Source organism: Trachymyrmex cornetzi, unplaced genomic scaffold, assembly GCF_001594075.2.
Source record: "Trachymyrmex cornetzi isolate Tcor2-1 unplaced genomic scaffold, Tcor1.1 scaffold299, whole genome shotgun sequence".
Lineage (NCBI taxonomy): Eukaryota > Metazoa > Arthropoda > Insecta > Hymenoptera > Formicidae > Trachymyrmex > Trachymyrmex cornetzi.
Window position 1 is genome coordinate 514,007 of NW_017297680.1, and position 22,538 is coordinate 536,544.

Consider the following 22,538-nt stretch of genomic DNA (forward strand, 5'->3'; position numbering starts at 1 on the left):
GTACGAATTAAATATTCATTCATTCATTCGATGACGCACATTCCAACGAGGGACAAGGCCTGCTTACCTCTCATGAGGTTTTCGTAACAATTGATTTTTTTTCTGGAATTAGGTTGTTAGCCTAATCCAACCTCCAACCTGGAGGATTCATACATATTCATTGATATATGGGACCTATACTAGTTTAACGTCGGATCCGACGGCGTTCATCATTAAAAGATCTCTTAATCACCAAATGGAGTCATTTTCAGCTCCTTAAACGCATATGTGAGCAGATGAAATTGAATTCGGATCTACAAATCGTGAGTCAATCGCATCGAGCGGTAAGCCATTCGATACCTAAAATAATTATGAGAGTGATTAATTGTGAGAGTAAATGACCTAATTATGAGAGTAGTTGCATCGCGGACGCGTCAAAATAAGAATGGTCTAATAATTCAATTCCACATTTGAATGTTTAAATCTACGAAGATTATATATGATAAGTAAGAGAGAATTTCCATTATTGCATTCACTGGACTGACTTTTGACTTTGTTACCAACGTTGGTTGATCTAGAAATAACGGGAGAAAAAAAGGAAGAAAAGTGAAAAGCAACTTTTTTTGCGGAATCACCATTCCCCATTTTCCTCTTACCTGAGTGTATAAAAATTCTCAAAGTAAAATCGATTTGCGAAGAGAGTGTGTCAGGGAGGCCTTCGGTCTTTGTAGGGGAATACCTTATATAACATGGGAAATTGGCAGGAGGTATTTCCTAATATCGAACGCGCGTCCCTTGGAAAAGAATGTCGGTGTGACATTACAGGAAGAAAGAGAAGCATTATAGAAAGAAAGAGACAGAAATGAGCTTTTGCTTCCGAAAATCTCACTGAAACAAAGGACCGTGCGATAGATGGGGGATAAAACTCTTTTATTTCTTTTATGTACTTTTTCGATTAGGAAAATCGTATCGCTAGCGTTTATGAAGTGCACTATTTTTTACGAGACGCCGTTCGTGCCATGACCTGAATCGTTTCTGCTCGTATGATCGTTGAAACCAATCGCGTGAAAATAAAGCGAAATGAAAAAATGACGCGTGTCTATTACGAGGATATAATAAACAGTAATTATTACATTATTCCATTTTGTCTTAATTGTCTTGCCAAGTAAAAAATAAATACTCTATGGATAAAAATTATTTTATGAAATTAAGACACTACATAATGATGTGCCAAATCTGCTCAACTTAGGGTTAACTTAATATAAAATATTTTTGAACATTTGATATGTAACTGCCTTAATTTATTCTATTTTCTTAACTTATTGTTAGTTTAAACCAAAATAAGCGTACTGGAATTATAATTCCTATAACATGAGATCATCGCACATCAATCAAAATTTGAATTTGGAGATTAAAATCTTATCCTAAAAATATATCTTTCGATTACAAACAAAACTGTAAAAACTCGTTCTTAAAACGGAGTACTAACATTCCGGTAAAACAGTTGAGGTATATTCCACGATGTTTGTTAAGCCATCGCGAGACGTTTGCTTTTGTGTGATAAATCTTTCATTTCTCTCGGGAAAACGCAGTCTATCTTTCGCGCTTTTATAACGATAAAGCAGAGTAAAATACGCTATCCGTCGAGACAGTGGGACACGATAATAAAATATTAATATAAGAATGCCGGAACATGTTCGCGCTGGAAGAAGTAAATCTCGGATAAGATTAAAAAGAAGAAGAAAGTGTGTGTACGAGACGCTTTTGAAACGGGAACGAGATGACAAAGTTCTTCGCCGATGTATATCTGCTGACTATTTGATAAACTTTGATATCGATTGCGTAAGTATGGTGAAGTACATGTGACATCTAAATTTATGAGAAAGTTACTTCTATGACCCGAATAAGTAAACAAACACTTATGAGTGCTGAATTATACACGTCTGTTTTAAAAAAAAAACCGTGTTATGAATAAATAATTTTGTCACGTATTTTTAGAAAACTGATATAATTAATTTCAAACAGTTCTTATTTAAACGAAACATCGTGAACGTGCGTACTTTTGTTGGGTACGAATTAAATATCACTTTACAGAACGATTCATTCCGCGTTCTCTTTTTCGCGCAGTGTTTTCACAATAATCGATTTAATTAAATTCTCAACAATAGTTATCGTCGGAAGTTCGCCGATCGATCCCGTTTACCTGCGAAACTTTAAACGCACACGCGTTATGGCGTAAATATAATTCTGCGCAACGAGCTGCTCTATCCGCGATAGACGCGGTGCATTAGGCACACCCCGTACACGAACTCCCGATAATGCACGGGGGATAAACGTAACAGAGAATTTAAGACAAATATTTGTTTGCCACATAACATGGAAACTTGTCGTACTGAAGCTGGATATAGGGTAATCGATGTGAAGATAAAATTAAAGTTTTAACAAAATGGAAGAGAGAAAATTATGTGTCTTTCGCAAAAGAGAAATAAATAAGTTCTAGTTAATATTATCTTTTCGCTCGCTATATAAGAAAATTTTTGTTTTATAATATACATAAGATCAAAAGAGTTAATATTAAATATAAAATTATATTACTTTATTAGGTAGGAAATTAAAAGGATCTTGATTTTTATATATTTTATATATTTTTTTATTTCTTTGTCACGTAAAACAAAATTATATATTATTAAAAAATTTAATATCGAGGAAATAATGAAATTATTTTTACAGTTTGAAACTTATATACACAAGATTCCCTATAAATTTAACGAGGAATAAATATAACGGGAAATGTAAGATTTAAGAACATTTGTTTATCCCGTAACGCGATACCCTGTCACAGCGGTACCCGACATCTCGGACCAGATCGGCGTACGGGGAAAGGGCAGAGGATGAGTTAAACTTTTAACGAGCTTTCTTCCTTTCTCCTCTCACGGCCCTCTTAAAGTTCTCCTTGAGAACAGCGTGCAACTCTCGCGCTACCCGCGTTTCTGTTTCATCGTGTTTCCCGTCGACGAATGCCGAACTTCCTCCTATCGTCCTGCGATGACACAGGTCTGCATTTATCCACGACCGTCCATCCATCACAGGCGACGAAGCTTCTCCGCGAAGAGGCACGTGATTTATCTGCTTGGTGAATGCGTCGGTCAAAATCGCTTGGATGAGAAAAGCCGGCATGCCCGCGACGGACGTTTGCGTTCCTTTCTGTTGTACAGAATTAAGCACAGTTCTGATAATTTTCTCGTTTTCCATCGATATCTTCAGGCTGACTTGTTCCACTTTTCGATAAATTTCAGCTGATTGACTCTCTTGCTCTCGCTACGGTCTTCATTCTCTTTTTCGCTCTTTCTTTTGTCCATTAGATAAATTACCACATAGTTTACTGTTCCGAAGTTGGAACAACCGGCCTTACGTGTGGTAACCATTGAGCTATTAGTTTAAAAACATTAATTGATCATTAATTATGTAATAATTAAACTGTAAAAAATAAAATGTTAGTTTTGACTTAAAGATATATAGTGCATGGACTTTTGAGACATACATGTGTTAATTCTAACATTTTTGCATGTCTCAGAAAGTCCACTATACGTCTTTAAGCAAAATTAATATTTTATTTTTTACAATGTAAAGTATTTGTAATCATAAAATATTTGTAATAATAATGTACGTAAAATATTTGTAATAATAAATGTATACTCCCCAAGACATATTTCGCGTCTTTTGAAGATGTATATTATGTGTTCTCTCTCAAAGCATTGCCAAAAACATAAAGATTTTATACAGATTGTTCTATTATTACGTCTAAGTATCTGTGTAAAATTTGAGCACAATTCTCTTATTAGTTTAAAAGTTATTAAATTTTTTTACTTACCTTGATTCTTCTATGTGAAACTTATTTGCAAATTTTTGAGAGCATTACGAATTGAATCAATTTTTTATGTACATTAATATTACATTAATATTAATAAAACTTTATAAATACTAATAAATATTCGTGCGAAAATTCATTTATTTGGATTCGTTTACTCGTTTAAAAGTCATTTACCTAAAACAGCAGCAAAATATGATCATTTCGTTGCACGAAGTAATTACCTATAAAATTATTTGTTGTTTTGTTTTTTTGCAGTGAATTTCAAAGCGTATTTATTGCAACAATTTTTTGGCTTATATTAGCAGATATTGATTTTTTAAACTGATTTTTTTGGCTGATACTTCTAGTACTCAGGGTTGGTAAAAAACATGTTTTAAACGTGTTTTAAACAGTTTAAAACATGCTTAATTGATGTTTTTAATATGTTTTAAATATGTTTTTTTATAGTACTGTTTAAAGCATTTTTGAAGCATATTAAAAACATATTTAAGAAGAAACACAATATATTTTATTCTTAAAAAAAAACGTTAGTCTTTACCAACCCTGCTTCTAGTTGATGTACAGCTAAAACATCTTTAACAAAAATGAGTAATCGAATCGGATAATATTATATTCTATTATGTCATATTTGTGTCATATTTATTGCCGTTAAGTACGAGTACATTTCTGTAGCTTTACTCGAATTTATAGTGCACAGACGTGTGCTATAAATTTTTCTCTTCTTGTCATCGACTACGCTATAGTCTAGAAAGCACTTTTGTATTTATTAGGACGTGTATGGAGCTCACGCAGTGTATGTCACGCATTATAGTCGAATGGCGAGCATAGCGAAAAATAGTATATAACCTCCTATACGCTCTTTCTTTCTTTTTTTTTTTGTTCATCTCTTTTCCTTTCAGAGCACGCTTCCGGCACGTGGCCGAGATTCCGCCGCGATATCGCGAGAACGGCAATTATTTCGTTGCAAGAATTTTCCTGAAACGTTTCCGGAATTTTCGCGCAAAGTTAATGGAATTTGAAGGAGAAAGTTACGAACACGGCCTCGAACACCTGCCGTAATAAGATATTTCGTGTGCGTGCGCGCACACGTACAGTTGTTAGTGGTGGCATTCCTCTCGAAATAATAATAATTTCATGAAACTTCGCGTTTCTTCCGCAGGTTGCGACTGAATAATGTTATCAAATGCACCGAGCTTGCATGCTGTGTATAAACCGTAAAGACTGAAACAAATGGAGGCTTTCTTGTTAGAAAAATGTTGCAAGCTCCGTTCTTTATTTTTACAGATACTTTTGATGGAGTATTTCGTAAAACATTTATAGTATTAAACAACATACCTGTATGTTTTTTCCATTACATTATTTTTATCAGTGATATAATTGTAACTAATACCCTTAATAAATATTTGGAGAGAAGTAATTTATATTACTTAGAAAAACTGGGAAAGTAAAGAAAGATTTGGATCGTACTTGTATAATGAGCTTTTAAGACATTTACAATTACAAAAGCTTATTAGAAAAGCTTTAATTGCTATAAATAAAGTTGTACAAAACACTGTATAGAAAATAAAAGACTGATAAAAATAAAATAGCGCTATCGCAACTACTACCATAACTAACGATAGAAATGCTCGCAGTCACGATTTGCTCTCTCGTCTCTTCCTCTCCTTGAACATTGTCCGTGATTCGCGTATTCGACATTCGGCGAGTTCCCGTGCCAGCAACACGTGATATTCCGAGACTCCTACATTCCGTCGCGTCAAAAACCCGCATGCGTGCGATGCATAAGGACGAGCGACGAGCGACGGAATGCGCTGTGCCGCGATTTCTTGACGAGAGCAGGATGCGCGGGCCGATTGGCCGATCATGCGCGAGCTTTTCGAACTTTCGACCGGCCGGAGATCGGCGGTCCGTGTTGAGAGAGCAGTCAGTGTAGTCAGTGCAGTCAATGCAGCCGGTGATTCCGTGGACCCTCTCTTGGAGTCGGGGGCGTCGATTCTGTTAGCGGGAAAGTGCCGCCGCGAGGGGTGCGTTTCGAAAAGGCACTTTGCCGCTCCAGGAGTGGCTAGACGTATCTGTGGTGGGGAGGTATTATAGCGAGAGCGGAGCCGAGAGGGTAAGGAGAGAGTGGTAGCAGGGGGTGAGATAAGCAGTCAGAGCGAGAGAAAGAGGAAAGAGAGTGAGCGAACGAGCGAGCGAGCGAGCAAGCGAGAGAGAGAGAGAGAGAGAGAAGGGGGGGAGGTGCAGGTAGATAGAGAGGGTCTCGGAGAGAGGGAAGGGACGGTCCGGAGGGATGGAGACCGTGAGAGCGTGAGAGGGTAGCGATTGTGCTACAGTCGCACCGCGACACCCCCACGAGCGAAATCGCGCGCGGCAGCCCGCATTTTCGTGTATAAAAGCCCGTGTACGTGTATCGCGAAAAAGGGCCCGCGAACAGTGCTATGCTTTTGAGGCTGCAATTGGGAAGGTGTCCTCCATCTTCGTCGTTGGCTTTATCCTCATCGTTTTCTTTCAAGTGAGAGCGTAAAAGCCATACGGAGCGTAGCGCTTCCAATGGGGTAAGTTTTATATAAGTGTTTTTAAATGATGTATATTTTTTTAATTTACAGATAGTAATTTTTATTTTACTATAGTGAAATAAATAACATTTTTAACATGGCGGTTAAAAAAAATCGGACAGTTTTGACAAAATAAACGTATGAATAAATTAAATAAAATCTTTAACTAATTTTAAGTTCGCTTAATAAAATTTCTTGCGGTATATGGTATTAGATATTGAAAGTTAAAAAATTGATACGATGGTGTCTGATCAAATATTTACTAAGAAAATATCGACTTTATTTTTTTTTGTTTTCGAAAGTGCTTGTCTTTTAGAATATCGTATTTGGATAAGGAGACAGATTTCAGCAGGATGCATTCAGAGATAAGATCAAGATTCAATAAAATTTTTCAGAAAGTTTAAGAATAAAAACGCAATACATTATTTTCATTTTTTAATACATTAATTACAGGTTTTTATTTTGTATATTTTTATTGCATGCTATTTTTTTTAATAAATTTATTTCTAATAATTAGAAATTAGATTGAGTTTGATTAGAAACTGCGCTTATTGTAAATAAGTTGCTTTATTTTGTACGCCGATAGCAGATTTTAAATTCTTGCTGCTTGAAAACGAAGTGACCGTTTTAGTTACTATATATTTATAGCGATAGCAAGATTAATTAAAGATGTCGAATAAATAAAATAATTGGTGCATGTATCATTGAGGAAGATTTTATGTTACGTGAGTTAATTTTTATTTGTCTCGTGATTTATTTTTAGCCAAAACGAATCCACTTTATGTGTCTGTTTTAATATTTTTTAATATTATTGTTATCTATCGCTTTTTTAAGAACATAAATTCCAATTATTGGAATTAAATTTTTTCGAAGTTCCAATTCAATACGTTGAAATATTGAATTTACACAAAATTTAATTTGGTTCATTGGAGTAGGAATGAAACTTTAAAATAACATACTGTACAGTTTTCTCATTCCTTTACGTAATATTAGAGAAGAGATTGCATCTCTCTCCCCCCCCCCTCTCTCTCTCGATCTTGATGAGCTTGTTTCTTAAACGCAGCAGGAAGCTAAGATACCAAATGTATTAGTTCTTATTTAGATACTTGTACTAATTTATTAAATTCCTTAGGAAGAAAATAATTTCGTCGGAGATTAACTAGACGGAATTCGCAGCGATATAGTGTAGATTCCGCATTCTTTCTTGGAGGAAAATTAATTTCGCAGAGGCTCTTTTAACCGGTCGGAATTATAAACGATACAGCGCTCGTTATTTCCGAGTCGAACACTATTAGATGTACCGAGATACGAGTATGCGCAATTTTTCCGCGATGAGATCGATCGAAGGATTATTTCTCGGGATCGTTTGTTAAAACGTCGTCGAGGTCAGTGCGAAGGGAAGGTCGCGGGCCTTTGCGCGATTCAACGGCGACCTGTTGATGATCTTTCTCCGACTCGGTGCGTTTCAAGAAATACCCTCAGGAATTACGTGCACGTTTATCCTCTTCCTTGTGAGCAGCATACATAGAATGGTTTAGGAATAGCATTATTTGACTGTAGTAAAAAAGATGTTAACATAATGTTGAAGGATTTAGAAGATTTTATTTTTTTTCAATATTGAAATATATTTATAAATGCAAGTTTTTATGTGGAAATTTAATTAATTATGTTCACAAGATTGCAAATAAATAATAAAATATCCTATTTTTACTTCTAAATTGAAATTGTTATTTCTAAAATAAACTGAGATAAATAATAATTTTTAACATTTGATTATAAATATACTTACAATTAATATTGGAAATTAAGAAGTGTTAAATTAATCAAATAATTTACGTATGAAAGATACACATACGATAATGATTTATTATTGTAATAATGGATTTTCTATACTCGGCAGCATTCATTAATAGACAAAATAGTTTTTGGAATTAATTTTATAATTAATTTAATGTATAATAATTATTTAATGAATAGAAAATTGATATTTGATGCACAGTAATACAATATATCTTCATTATTTGCTCATTTATATATTGATTTAATTTCTTTGAAATACTGTTTGTATTCGATAAAAACCTGTTGAAGACGCGGCAACTTGGCCGCACCGATGGAGTCACCTGTCCGATTACCAATATTGATCATAGTGCCTAAGTTGTCAAAGTTGCGAGAGCTCCTTTGACAGAATCGTTCTGAATTGTTATGAAAGTTTCATTAATTCCGATCAATAGGATACTATTGCAAAAATAATATTCGCGCAACGAGAAGTAATAACTCGCTCGATCGCGTCTCGTCTTTATCGTTGGTCGCAGAAATCTGTTTGCGTATTTTAGGTATCAGCTATGTTAAATATTGAGCTATTTTAATTCTCGTACCCCGATTAGTTTTTTATCGATCCGCAGATGCAAATATTGATGATAGATTCAATTGCAATGTAATAAAAAATTCGTCAGTTTAAAAATATATTCTTTAAATCTGAATCAGTGGATAGTCACTATAATTACTCAATGGCTACTTAGCACTGATAATCAGTGCAGTTCAACTAAAAAATGAAGAATATTTGAGCATTAACTAAAATACTGATATTTATATGTTAATTTCAATTTTCCAATATATCTTATTCATTGAATTTATGCACTAAAACAAGGTTAATAATTAGATCGCATAATAAAAATCAGCTAGGTTAGGGATCTCACATTCCATTCACTGATTACCAGTGGTATATTGATATCAGTGATTATATCCACTAATTTAAATTTAGAGAGTATATATGCCAATCTGAAAAACTTATAATTGTTATATTGATGATTAAAACAACGCAAACATTATTTTAGCAGTTTTTTCGATGTAAGAATATTTAAGTAACATGTACGTTATATTTAGCTAGATTTCACTTCTATTATATAAAAAAATGTTTCAGTCTCATAATATTATACAAGTCTATTAAAATCAATAGAAATTGATTATTAAATATTTATTATATTAATCTCAATTTCGTCAAGGTTCTATTTTCTCAGTTCTATTTTCCTTCTCTATCACGTTTTTTATTATTTTTTATTATAGAAGTAAAATCAGTTAAAGTGTTGAAGAGTGAAATCATGAATCTAGATAAATAACTTAAAGTATCATAAATGGATGCAACTGCATCGATGTACGAAAACTTCTTTCAATCGCTTTTCCGATTCCTTCTATATAGGAATATATGTAAGGAACTTTTTCTCGGTCTGCAGCACCGTCATTCCAAGCATCTGTGCGTCGACAGCTCTGGCGAACTCGTCTTTGGAGTGCTGCCAATGATTTTTGGCTGACTCGTAGAACCTGTTGATGACTCTGCGATTCGCGTATTCCACACTTCATCTTCAATCGAATAGATTTATTCATGGATGGTGCTCGACAATTGTTCTTCAGTATTCAGGGCCGGATTAAGGTTTTTGCCGCCCCTAAACAGTGAAATTCTTGCCGTCCCCATTCAATTGTCCAACAACCATGCCGGCATAAGGAACAAAAAAAGACTATTTACAGGGATTGAGGAACCTTACCTTTATTGCACGTTTACATGTATTTAATTTTTTAAAATTATAACGACGCGATTTTTGCACGGCAAACTCATTAATTATAAAATTATAATCTGTTTTGACATTAAGCTCTGCTTCAATGTAAATACAATAATGCTAAGGCATTTAAACGCTCACTGCAAAGCGTTGAAAAGTTCTTCAGATTTGTGGCCACAATTTGGAATGAATTTAATGAATCGTTCTTTCGAATCTCCTTTTTTGGTTACATAGCGTAAAATAAATGTCAGTTGGTGACATGAGATATATCAGGAGTTGAATCAGTGCTTATTGAATAATATTTTGCTTCTTTTACTTTATTTATAATTTTTGTTAATAGCTTTCCTGACATAACTTCAATAAATTCATCACAAATTGTCGATAAAAGATAAAATATAGATCTCTTACCTTTATTTCCATGTACCTTTATACGCTCAAATAGAAACGGATCGAATTCAGCAATAAGCTCTAAAAGCATCGTATAATTGCCGATCTGAAGAGAACCAAAAAGCGTTCATTAGACCCCCTGAATGGTAGACCACGAGATGCTAATTATTTAATGACTGACACTATACGCTTTTTAAAACGTTTCGCCAATATTCTATTTCTTTTTCTATTTGTGCGGTTAAGGGGATACTAAATCGATTACCGAACTCGATCAAGGTCGATAGTACAGACTTTTTTAATTCCAAATTCGATAATAGTGGTGACATCTTTGATTCAATTTTTACATTATATTATATATAATATATATCATTCTGTCTTACTCAAACGCATACATCTGTTCTTATCTAACATATGCCAGCAACATTTATCGCAAGACCGCGCAACTACTGCTACACGGAATTTCGGCTCTGTTGACAGTCCCAGTCTTCGCAAAGCACCTGTATACACGTATTTTCTATTCGGTGGCGATACTTATTTTCTAGACTTTCAATCTTAGCTCTACAAACTCGTTATCGTTCGTTATTGTCAATAATGTGACCTCAGCTGCACGCTTATTTTTATGATATGGACTCTAAAACTCTTATATCAAGCAAATATATACCTGAGGTGACAGCTGTACGAGCCAAAAGTAAGTAAATTTTTAACGAATTTAAAATTTTTTTCTCATGAGATCCAGTGCAGCTGAGGTCCTGTTTGTGCGTACTTTAATTTATGTAATAATACTTTTGCAATCCGTACATCCAATACGGAGATTTTTCACCGAATGGAAATGTGGATAAAACAGGAGGCTTTAGCATCGCCTTAAAGGATTTACTTCTTTTTTTGATTTACTTCGATCCAATATTTTTATAAACATTTTTATAAACATTTTTATAAAAAATTGATATTACCTTCTTTTAAAAAAAATGCCGCCCCCCTAAACTTGCCGCCCCTAGGCAATAGTCTAGGTTAGCCTCTAATGCTAATATGGCACTGTCAGTATTATTATAGTCGTAGAATAAATATGAGGCATATTTATTTAATTTTTTCTTTTCACATTTTTAATTTTGTACATTTTCAAGAGAGCTCTAAAAGCACCGTTGTGAGAGAGGCATAATTGCGCAAAATTTTATACTCGAAAGCTCGCAAATTACTAGAGTAATTATACTATTGAACTAAACGGAATTAGAAATGCAAACGTTTTTATCAATGCAATACGATGCAATTTTTTTATCAACTCATCAGTCCGCTTTGATTGCACGAGAGAGAAGCACGTTTACATTTCGTCCAGCTCGCTTTTTTTCTTTTTTAATTTCTTCATTTTCCCGAGAGATATCCACCGAGCTCATATTTCTTATTCAGCACATGTTCGCAGTATTTTTAGGTCTAATAGGACCGGAGAGCTCGCGAGACGTTCCCTGGTTCTATCTTTTCGCCGTTTGCCGTTTTTCCAATTTTTCGTGTACGCGATCCGCGCAGCGTGCCAATTTTGTACGGTCGTAACTTTTCCGTATCGTTTGACCGTCGCAAAGCATCGGTTTTTCTCGATTTTAACGCCGCACTGTCCAATCGTTACAAATAGTACGTGGCGATGCATTCCCCACCGATCTGTCGGGAAAACATTTTCCGAACTATCGGCGGAAACGCCTGCAAAGTCTCCGCGGGCCGATTAGTACTGCGGGCTGTGTTTAATTTCTCAGGAGACAGCATAATTACAAGTGAATTAGATACCATTTTCAGGCACAGGTGTAAGCATGGTGCATTATTTCCGGTGATAACAACGTAACATTTTGTTATCCGATAGTTAAATACGTGCGCTTATTTGTTGCGACAAAAGTTACGAGTAAGCTACGTGGAGGTAGAAAGGTATATAAAGAACAAAGGCTTCATAAAAGCCTTGTTAACTTGAAATAGAATTGCGTAGGAAGCGATAAAGCTTAAGCGATGGGTGCAATTTTTATCTGTGAAATGTGATTTTGAATATCTAACTTTAAAAGTTAAAATGTTTATTTTATGATAATATGCTTGTAACTGAAATAACGTTACGACTGGCTTTGTTTTTGTTTCGTGCGTGCTACGGGTAATCCCCCGTATAACATGCACAGTTTTTTGGCTGTGCTTAATGAAATTCTACTGTCTACTGCAGCATCCTAATGAGATGCTAGCTTACAGTGTACTTAATCCGCATGAGAGAAACATTTACATTCTAAAGTGCAAATTCATTGTTTCGCGTGCGCGGTTAGTATTCGCGGCCGTTTCGCAGAGTCCGCCGCAAGATGGATTCTCTTAAATTTCAAACCATTCTTCTTGGGACTCGCAACTATCACCACGGGTGTCCGACAATAATCAAGCCAGCATTTTTGTGCATCTTCTCTTTTTATTTTCCTGCGACGCAGACGTTGGCTCCCAAGTAGGGTGCAAAGTTGACGACGAGCTTCTTAATTATTTCTCTTACGCTGCGCGCGCGTCTCAAAGATCCGAGACATTTCTCCTTCCGTCCTTTTTTTTTTGTCTCTCCGCGGCTTGCATTTATTTTGAATTTAATTCCGCATGCATTTCATTTTTATCACAGCTCGAGACGAATGCCAACACGTACACGATCGCTTAGTTCTTTTGTTTTCTTTTATATTGCTTTTTCTCTATTATATTTGCTGGTATAATATTAAATACAGCTTATTAATTTTTAAACCCAAGTTTTGCATTCATGTCTTTATATTAGAAGACATGCTCAACATTATTAATTATCTTCAATTTTGTAATGTCAGCTTCAATGATTAGTTATATCATAATCATAGTTCCTTTTATAATAGAAAATTCCTTTTAACAGAGATGCGAAGCATACCTGTGCAATGAAGTCAAATTAATTGCGAGATACCAGATAGAGCATTTAAAAAATATTATCGTAGATTGAGCTCGAACGGTGAAATTCCATTCTGCCAATTACCTCAGAATTCAATTTTATCAAACCTTCGCGAGATGAGAATATCGTTACAATGTTATCCGCCTCGTTCACAAGCGAGAGAACGTTCTCCACGCGGGGTTTTGGATTAGGAAGTGACCCCCGGCAGCGGTAAACGAAGTGATACCTTTCTCCCATCTTTTTCTCTGCCACCTATTTCTCGTTGCCGTTCTCGGGATGCGTTCTTCCGGCATGGCTGATGGGTCCCGTCCGTCCGTGACGACCATTAACTATCCCGACGCAATTTTCGCCAGAGCGATGGAAAAACTTCTCGCTCGTCTGGTTATGTTGTGTGCGCACACATTGGCGCATATGTATGTGTGTACGCGTTGCACACTCGGTAGCAGCCGGTCTTCGTGCTGGCGCGCTAATGCCTTCCGTATTTCTCGTACTTTCAGCGGCTAACTTGGCCCATGGCTCGCGATCCTCGGGGACTCGCGTCCGAGTGACATAGCAGCTGAGCCTCTCTAATCGAGATGCGAGCTGTTCCGCGTTGATCCGCCAGATCGATTCTTTTCTAGTCGCAACATTCGCAACGAATCATTGAACTCGTGCGAGGCCATTCATTAACATTTAAGCTAAATCAAAAAGAGAGTGAAAAAAAAATTTGAAATATAATACGGCAATTTATAATTAATCATTTGTCTGCAATCTGGGTCTTTTTTGGCACAAGCAAAATTTCACTCAAATTTCTTCCTCATTTTTGCTCAAATTTCAATTTTTATTAAATAAAGGTTTTAATATTTGAATTAAAAAAACCTATTTGGTAGTGTATTATAATAGCGATGTTGAAAAGCAACCTTGAATATGTCCACATTTCTTGAAAGAATAGTAAAAAAAACTTGGACAAAATTGGACCCAGATTGCAGAGAGGGAGGGAGTAAAACTATTATTGCAGATGGAAAGTTAATATAAAATAAAGCAATATTTGTGTTGCAATTTTTTTTCTTTTTTTTGTACTCTAGAACAATTAAAAAATTCGTTTTTAACTTTTTATCATCTTTCAAAATAACTTTTATTATTTTTAAATATTTTCTATGATAGCGCGATGTCTAGTTTACTATTTCAATTCCGATAAGTTTAGAATTTAAAAATTACACGACGAGGATAGATATGATTTAGTTAATTGAAATTTTCGCCTGATTGATTCGAGAATGCGAATGGTTCTTGCGACCAAAGAATGGGCGGGATGTTAGAGTAGGAAGTAAGGTTTTCAGGAAGTATACATGTCTCTCTACGGTCCCTTCAATGTGGGCGGTCTTTGGATGATTGCCAATGAATGCCTAAACGGAAAGAACCTGTTGATAATAGCGTGATGTAATACTCGGTCCGGCATGCTCTTACCTCGATGTTCGCTCCTTCTACCATTCTTCTTGCCTTTTTCTCGTTGATATTCAACGATTTCGATTTATTTCTCTAAGAGCGCTTGTCTTAAGGGGATTCTAAAATGAATCTGTTTTATCAATTTTTCTAAACAAGTATTTTTTTAATTGCCTTTACACATTAAAAATTCTTCTCCATAATTAAAGTATAAACGATAATGCAGTCCAAACCAGTCGACTTTATGCCAAAAGCGAAAAAAGTTGGAAAATTACAGTTTTGTTACCGACTTTTAACGTCGACTCGTAATAATGTTTGCTTTATATACGAGTTTTTTATCTCGTACGTATAAAACAATCGTGGTTTGAACTAGAGATTATATAAATAATCAATGTTAAATACTTAAAATTAGATATTTATATCTAGTATGATATTCATGAATTCAAAGTACCCTATGTGATTTTTTACATTGCTGTAACTTTTTTATAATATAATTTGAAGACCCAAATTGAGGCTGAAAAAGAACTTTAACTGTCCATAGATAAGCCTGCAAGAGTATTTTTTTTTGCGTTATTCTCGATGTGAGAATATATGAAAGTTCAAAAAGGATATACTTGGAATCCACATGTGGTGGTTAGCTTGTAAGTTTTCGACGTTCTGGATACCCCTTTATTTTTTATTAAATATACATTTACTGAGTTTCGGATAGTATAAAAGTAAGTACACGAAAATGTAGAACTAAAAAGAATTATATTTTAATGTAATAAATAGTAGAAATTTGATAATTTCTGTCAGTCTTTGGAGATCGCTCGGCTGGGGCGGATTTATTGCTTTATAGCGAGTGTTGCAACATCCTCTAAATTAAAAAAAATTTTATTTGTAAACCTAAAATATGTAGATTCTTCAAAAATGTCGATTTTCGATAGTTTAAATAATTATATTTTTTTGAGCGATTTATATCGTACTATTTTTTTTTGTTAGTCCAAACTAAAAAAATTCTACGGGATTTCTGCTTGAACATTAAATTAAAAAATTGAGAATTTTTTATCCAAAGTGGTCATTTTTTGCGAATTTTTTCAATAAAATTTCTTTGAAGCATTGTAATTAATTGAAAACAAAATATTATTTGTTTAATTTATATTTATCTGCCTTTGTCTAACTTCGAGGTATAAATTTCACACGTTTTAAGCTAAAAAAATATGTATTCAGTCCAGAGATATAGCGTGACAAAGTTGCAGGATTTCACAAACCCTAGTGTTTTTTTTATAAGGAAGGTAATCAAAAATAACAATATCATACTAGAGTTAATACGAAAGATTGCTTGGTTAGAAAATGTATAGGTACGTATGTGTGAGGTCGATATTGATGTAGTAGTTAAGTAGTATATAAAGATATGTCAATGTGTCGCATTTTATCGGTAAAACAGCGATCTCGGAGTTCGGGGTTCACTTTACGATCCTCTTAAGGTCACTGACATATTACGTGATTTACGTATACTGGAAAAAGCACTATATGACCAATAAACTTGCATTGTTTGTTTATAGAGACATTATTAACGATGAATTTTTTCGTTATTTATATAGTTACGTCTGCAGCAACATACATCATAGACTTAACAGAGTTAGTAGTTCAAGCTATCGTATATTTTTATCAGTTAGAGATACTTCCAATTTGTAATATGTAAATAATGAACATATAAAAAATAATATAAATATTAGGTATATAAAAATAAGTACAAAATCTTTCTTTATGTTACAGCATTACGGTTATATATAATATTATAATTTTTATACATTATACTACAGTATATTAAGGCTCTCGGTACATAGTCTCAGAGAGGTAATTCTTCTTTAGCGTCAAAATAATGATCTATAGCACGTGACTGATATGATTTCCTTCTTTGACCAAAATTATATGATTTATTGCCAAAGAATTTTCAAATTGCAAAGAACTTGGTCTAACACGTACGACAGATTTCATGGCTTTTCAAAGGGAAACGATCGACGTTTCCGCAATGTATCCGCAACGTTGGCCATTAAACGACCATTTGCCCTGCAAATAATAACCGACGCTTCCGACGTTTGGCTCTTTTTTTTTCGCGGCCGTCGAATTTTAGATTGCGCTTTAATATCGGCCGTCCGCTTAATCCGCGATGACGCTTTTTCTGGGATTTCCGAACGCTTTATTACAAAAAAGGTCCCACTCTCCGTCCGATGGACGGCAGATGTCACGCTTGCTGTTTTTTTGCTCTGGTGTCCTCTCATGTGTCGTAACGTATTCGTTCGACCCATAGTTTCGCTCAGTGAACGGATTTCTGGCGAGGATGGTGAAAATAAGGTACGAGTTCGCGACGCGCTGAAAAAACGAGAAGGAAAACGGAATTTCGGGCCATCGAGTACGTTGAGTATATACACGTCGCTGTGAACAGAAAGTAAAAAAAAGCGTAGTATTACAGATAAAGTAAGTCTACACTAATCAGCCTCCCTTTATGTTGTTTCCATTCTATATACTACAATTAATGTACAAGAGATATCTTTTATAGCGAATTCGCACTAACTTGCACTACACTAGATCAGTGCATAAAAAGCTGCTTTACATGAAATTAGTAAAGTTTAATGTAAAAGTATATAAATATTTTATTTGATTAACTATCTACTAATGATATTGTCACGTTATTTAACAAAACATATATATAATATTTCATTGTCAAAGTTGTATCACTGCATTGAAATATTTTATATAAAGCAGCTTTTAATATGCCCTGATCCAGTGTAGTGTGAGTGATCGAATTCACCATTATATATATATATATATTAAGTCGTGAATTGCTTGTCCTTATTTATTTTTTAACAATTAATAAATTACATAACATCATTTACGTTAAATCAAAATAAAATTAAAGGGATTAAACGGAAAAAGTTTAGAGTGAATAAATTAAGATGACAGTTTGCACGATCTGTCGATGAGCAAGTTTTCTTGGGTATTCTCGGTCGAAACGTGTAACATTTAAGAGAGGACGGAAATTACGAACATACAAAATAAATGCGAACGACACTATCGCAGTATTAAAGTAGTGTCACTAGAGGATTGCGAAAATTTAAGGGAAAAGTTTTATAAAGCCGATAATTATTTATCAATTATAGAAGGAGGATATTGGCTTAAAACTAAATTGACATTTATATATTATCAATCTGAACTATAATTTTAAATATAATTCAATTTGACATTGTCCCGCGCGGCTGCGGATAATTTCAATCGGCAACAGTTCTGTTTTATGTTTAAAATTATAACTTATATTGATGAATGTTAATTATTATACTGTAAAGTTAAATGTGAAATATATCTTTTGAATATAGACCTCTATAATCGAAAAATAATCGTTGGTTTTATTTAACTTTTCCCTTAAATTTCGCAGTTCCTCCACTTCCTCTCCTCTATTATATGGACGTTTGTAAGTTAATTGTATGCAGACTTTTCGGAAGTTGAGATTTTTCTTAATTTGTTAATTCAATATCGAATAATCGGTAATCCCCGTTTCGAGTGACAATAAATTGAATGCCGAGCACGGGCGGTGCTCCGTTCTTGAGAAAATTCTGGTCTTTTAAAGTCTGCGACGATGCCGCCATATGCTTCGCCCCTTAGTCAATACGCTTAATGGATAAACTTTGAAATAAACGTTCGCGATACAGCTGCCTATAGACGTACTATATCGACGTATTATATTGTCCAGTTTTCGTCCTCTTGAAGCCAAAGTTATTATATTCCTGCCTGGCTAACTTGCTGTGATTATTGTTACCCGCATTGAAATAATCGACCATAATTTTCGTATCCGCTATTAAGCTGTCGTTATTAAATTGCAGAATAATTCGATGACGTGGACGAGAATATAACTCTACTCGTTCGACGTGATTGATTTGTCAAAAAGTAATTTTACCCGATCGCTTTGCAATTATTTGGCGATGCGTTTTATGCGATTTTGTAGCTTTTTATTAAACCTGAGCCAAATGTGGATCTGACAACAATTTCGCGATGCGTTTATTACAATTGTGTTTGTAAATTAATTGATATAGATACTCTTTATACATTATTATGGGGAATATTTATCCATATGCGAAACGTGAGTTTTATTGTGCTATTATTTATATGTTATTATGTTAAGAGTCAATTCACGCTAATGATCCTATTAAATAATTCGTTGTGCTTAATTTTGTTGATATAGATTAATATAGATTTTATGCAAATATTTTATTCCGAATTCTCGAAATTTTCGTACTATTATTAGTCAGCAAAAGTGAGATGAAAATGGATGATTATTTAATAACAATGAAACTAACATTATCGAAGCAGGAAAGGTCGGCGTTATAAATGCACGAATAATTTCGACACGTTTGTAAGACGGAAAGTCTAAAGTTTTACGACGTATTTTGCATATCTTCTGTTTTCTACAAATTGTTCCGCGACAATGAATCGTTAAACTTTGCATCCGTCTGCGACAGTCTGGCAACTACTTACTGCTTTATGCTACGGTGTTTACGCATTTGTTGAAAACAAGGAAGTTGGAGTAAAAACTGAGGCATATCTAATGCAAATATAATTATTTTATTGCAGATATATATATATTAAAAGTTTAAATGATTCACTTAAGCAGTGACTTTGAAGATGAAAATTTATTATTTTTGCAAAGGCAAAGTTGCATATAATCTTTATTTGCAACATCAAATATAATATCACACATTGACATAATTATTTAATTATTTAATCATATATTTATAAATATGTAAAAAGGTATTATTTTGTTTGTGATATGAAACAACGAATTCTCTTTGTATTGCGTTTTGCTCGTTATATTGCATCAAAGACATGACACAAATTAAATAATCCTTTTTTTTATCGATAATCTAATCTTATGTTCTTCTATCGGTCATAAGTACCGTGCTTGAAATTCATTTCTCCGCTGATTTTACCAGCCGCTCGACATATTGTCACAGGTTCGAGAGGTCGGTTTTGCTCTTCTTCGGCGATTTTCGGAGGTTACGAGACACCGAATCGCTGAGCTTTACATCCGCTCCCGACATTTCTTGCTCCGATTCCGTTCTATCCTCGAACGTCTTCCAACCCTCTTCACCGGCGTCCCCGATGTCTCCAGCACCCGAAGGATACCGCACGCGGGTGTGCCGAGCATTTCAATAAAAGACATCCCACAGCAGATGGCGGGATTGGTGGTCGTGGAAGTGGCGAACGGGCGTAAAGCGATACTCACCCTCACCCTCATTCACTCCCTTTCGTGTGGTCGTCCGACACCGTATGTTCCTCGCGGGCATTATTTCCGTTTTAACGGCGTGGCGACGGTACAGTCGCGAAAAAAAAAAAAGAAGAAAGGGAGGCTGGTAACTGCGAGTAATTTATAGGCTAAGCAACGGTCGCGAGAATTTATAAATGGTCGCGAACATGAATGACGGTATAATCAACTACGAGATTACTTTTTAGGGATTAGCCATTTTTTTTATTTTCTCCTACATTTAATTTTTGTGTTTTACACATCGATCGTAATAATTTCATTCGATATCGCAACTGAAAAAACGTATGGAATTTTTGTTGTAAATAAATATTTTTAATGTTTTTAGTAGCATGAATATTCAAATCTCTACAATGCTCCAAAAATATAAAATTTTGTAAATATAAACCTTCAAATATAAAATGACATAAAAAAAGGATGATATCTGAAAATAAATATATTTGCGTGCAAAGTAATTAAAATTTATTGCAACCGTGGAAATATATTGTTAGATATATTCTTTTTTATTTATTTAATTAACAGGAATGTAAAATAGGAATATAAAGTTGATAAACGTTTTCCTTAAATTTTGCATTGTCGAATAAATTTTTAGTGTTTAGAAATATGTTGGTAACTCGGTTATAATAAAATTCTAATAGAAGAAATTTGACTTAAATCTCGATAACGAGATCTCGCTATATTCAAAGATTCTATCTTAATATTAAATCTCTGCAACAATGTAATTTATTCGATAGTGATCGCTAGGAAATGAAGTAATACTTTTCTTACATGGGCATTTCAACCACAATTTTCAACATTCTTCATATTTCATGTCGAATCTCTTCTTATTTATAAAACAATTCTGTTCATATTATATTTCATTATGCATAAAACAATCAAGTTCTCTATCATTTCACGATAAGTCTAAAATATAGCTTTCATTCATAATGTATTTTACATTAAGAATGAAGTAGCTATTCATAACAGATTTTAGAATATGTAGAACAATTTCATCGTCCTTTAAATAAAACAAGTATTCCATCGCTTCTGAGCAAAGAATAATTAGCACTACCCGCTTCTCCTTACCGAGCAACTTGTCAAACAGCTTATTGGAGTCCTTTTTCGCGAGGAAAACCTTTGGGCTCTCGTTGAGAAGGATAGTCGGCGTAGATTTATTATACCGAGAGAGCTTCTACCAGCGCGCGCTGCCTTTTAAAAGCGCTAACAATAGTCGCCTGCACTGCTTTTTCGCTTCTTTATTTTCAGAATCGCCCAATTCCTATTTTTTGGGAAAAAATTAGCCGTTCGTTCGACGAACGCGGTATCGAGAAATCGGGTTCAGAAAAAAGAATTCTCGCAAAAAAGGATAAACATGACGAGATATCGCTGATGAATGACAAAATTAAATCAATCAGGTTTTTTTTTTATTGAATTCGGCAGCTCGAAAGGCGTAGGAACGTGAAACGTGTCTGTGTCGCAACGATAGTAATGGTTTTGAATGCATCGTTTCGTCGAACATTTCGGATTGTAATGGACTGGAAAGAAGAGAAAAGATGGACTCTCTTCTCATGAGAGGATAGAAACGAAGAGGGAGGGAAAATCTCTCTCCCGCGCGCTCTCTCTCTCTCTTCCCCTTCCTCTGTCTTTCTCTCTTGGATTCGCGATATATCCTAGCAGTGCGGTGTACCGATTGACGAGGCATTAAAATCGTCGAAATGGCATATCGCCGAGCAGAGCAAGCTCGCGGATATGTAACAATCGTGAACATTTCACCGTGATACTATTCTATTAGAGCGAACGTTAAAGATCACTACTTCAAAATATCCCTTCGCCGCAAGAGAGCTTTCACGATTCGAACTACTGTGAGATACCTACTGATAGTAACGTCGATCACGTTTTTGTAAAACAAGCAATTGCGCACCGCCGAAATGAATTTCATATTGCAATAAACGGCTGCATTATGTTATTTCACAGGATGATTCCTGTTGCATTGGTAATATTCTACTTTATTGCATGGTGAATCTTTCTCTGCAATGTTGTAAAATTCCGAGATAAAATACGGATAAAGGGAATAAACGTTGCATTCTCAGCGTTTCAATATTATTAATTTTTAAAATTGTTACTGTAATTTAACATTAAGAAATCGCGATGTCTAGATTTTATTACGAGTGCTGTAATCAATGATTATTTAAATAGAAATGGCCCAATTATTTTAAAGAATTTTCAAATAACTTTTTATTCAATTACTCTCACAAATATTAAAATGGAACAGATCCTCAGATACCATTTGTCGTTCTAAAATTCTATTCGCTTGGGCGAAAAAATTCCAAACGTTTCGTAGAAAGAGAGAGAAAGAAAGAATCACACGTAATGGGAAACAGGGATTCCCTGCGCGCCTTGTAGATGGAAGCTCGCCATTTTCGAATAAGTAGACGGAATTTGCCCGGGACGGGACTGCATGGAAAAAAGCGAAGGAAAAAAAAAACGCCGGAATTTAGGAAGAACCGATCCGGGAAAATTTCGGTCTAAACTTGAGAGTAAACGCAGCCGAATACGTCGACGAGTGAAAATCTTGGTGTTCTCTTTCACTTCTCTCCCCCCC

The 22,538-nt window shown here is 34.8% G+C and overlaps 1 protein-coding gene across 1 annotated transcript in view; it reads left to right on the plus strand.

Annotated features, from left to right (window-relative positions):
- Positions 1-6,279: 6,279 nt before the first annotated feature.
- DIP-lambda (Dpr-interacting protein lambda) overlaps positions 6,280-22,538 on the plus strand; it is a 164,994-nt gene continuing 148,735 nt past the window's right edge. Inside the window, exon 1 of the mRNA XM_018509354.1 lies at positions 6,280-6,405. The gene's annotated coding sequence lies outside the window, so the exon portion shown is untranslated. The remainder of the gene's footprint in view (positions 6,406-22,538) is intronic.